The following is a 2,284-nucleotide window of genomic DNA, read 5'->3' on the forward strand; positions in this document are numbered from 1 at the left end:
AGCTGGAAATAAACCACTGTTGATGATTATCATGACTGCTGATGAACAGAAAGTAGCAGCCTTCATATAAAGCTAACTTCTAAAATCTATCAGGTGTTTCTTTCTCTTCTATCTACAACTTCATCCATTAACAATGAGCCAAACCAAAATGACGATCTATCACATAGACTGTCTGGTAAACCTAAGCTTGCATCGCTTGCTTTAAATTTGCTGAGGCCAGTGCTACTCACCTGAACTTTGCATATGTAACACAGAAGGACTTAACTGATGACAAAGAAAAGAGAGCCAGGAATGGCATCCTGACAACTATGTTTGCCTGATGTAGTGATTTTGGTTAGAGAGATAACAAAGGAAAGCGAGTTGAACATCAAAAACTGCAAAACTCAGATGCAGAACTAATGATTAAAAAACCCCTCTACAGTTGTAAATTTGTTTTCCATAACAACCACGCAGAGCTGGAGTAATGCAATATTCAGTAGGGCTTAGTCCAATCAAAGGTATAGGCATATCTTCTTTAAGAAATGTGATGGTCAACAAAGCTGAGAGAAATCATCACAGAAGTAACACCCTGAATTAATGGGAGGAAACTGAGCATTATTTACCTGGACAACAAGAAAGCTTTTGAGGCAGTATCATACAAAAGCTGATTTACATGAGAGGTTTACTACAATTTACTCAAAGGCATAATGTTTTCACTCTCAATTGGGAAGCAATTTACATGATTACCAAAAAAAAAAAATATAAAAAAAAAAAAGAAAGAAAAATCAAGGCCCTCTCCTGCAAAACTTTCACAGTATAAAGGCATTTCAAGGGATGGCCTGAGGATCAGCTTATTGTAGCGCAGGTGAAGACGTCTGTCTTATATAACAGACAACAGAAATAGGGGGAAAGGTGATCAGATCTGCCACACATACAAGAAGTGTTAAGAAACAAGATGTAAGAAACAGTTTATATATGAAAACAGGTCAAAAAAGGAATACATAGTCATTAACAGAAGGGAGCAGTGGACGAGTTTGATGCTGAGGATAAAACCACCAGCCCAGAACAGACCCATAAAAGCATCTCGCTGGTGAAACATGGGTGAGATGGGTAGAACACTAACACCCTGTCATAGCACTTAAAAATGATGAAAACCTGTGTATTCTGCTAGACACAGGATATGAATCAGCAGGAGTTTTGTTCAGCAAGGGTCACAGACCCAAAGTCTTCTCTTGGACATTAAGTAACCACACACCCATCCCCAAGGGACTATACAGGCTGCAGAAGAGACAGCATACCCCCAAAGCTGCCCCAGGCAGCACCTGTGTTGAATATAAAATCATACCAGGCAATGGAAATCAGTGCACCACAGTGAATATTTGGTCACTGGATTCCCCACCCACTGGAGGCAGTGTCCTCCTAAATCACCCTGGCACAAGCCAGCAGTGGGTCAGAGCTGTCACCTCATCACTTTATTATCTCTGCAAGGGGGGCCACATTTCCACTTTTGCTTGCTTTCACCTTGCTTCCTGTGGTTTATATTCACAAGCGTGTACAGCTTCTGCAGTGAAGAATATAAATACATATGCTATACTTATATATATATATAGTTTGGTTTCTATTAGAGACTGAGGATTTGGTTTCACTAGAAAGAAAGTTGTTCCAAATAGCAAGGCAATTATATGTAATCCATCCACTATACCCATTCCCTTTAACCTGGGGGTTATTCCAGAGACAGAGAAGGTGCATTACCAACATTACCAGGTGAGTCTGTGACACTAGGTACTCAGTGGTTGTTAAAACTTCAGTCTTTAGAAGAAAAAGGTTAATGACTATTATTATCCCAGAGCTCCTGTTAAATAAGATGCAGCCATGGTTTCCCTCTACCTTTAAGGTTCCTCTTCATATACAGGGAACATTTATTACCAGCATCATCTTCATAATCTTGGGATGGAGGCTCATCTGGCTGTGGTGTCTTCCTAATCTTCATTAACTCTAATTTCATTATCACCTGTCCTGGAGTGACCCTGGGATCACTCACTACTTCTTTCTTCCTCCTCTGGGAAATGAATTTCTGTTTCTGTCCTCAGTTACTGAACTGCTTTTGTGAGCCCTGCGGCAAATAATTAATATTAGCAGTATCCCGTTCGTCTGTCACCAATCTGGGTGCCCCACACCATCTTAAAAGCTCTGCTGGCTACTTGAGTCATCTTTCTGATATATATGTTTTTAAAAGCCTCTAGAAAATTCTGCTTGGCTCAGTAGTATTATTTCATCCCGTGTGTGAGCGTTTCTCACTTTTTTT

This window comes from Pezoporus occidentalis, unplaced genomic scaffold, assembly GCF_034315485.1.
Source record: "Pezoporus occidentalis ecotype Australia unplaced genomic scaffold, CSIRO_AGI_Poc_V1 ctg2, whole genome shotgun sequence".
In the NCBI taxonomy this organism is placed as follows: Eukaryota; Metazoa; Chordata; class Aves; order Psittaciformes; family Psittacidae; genus Pezoporus; species Pezoporus occidentalis.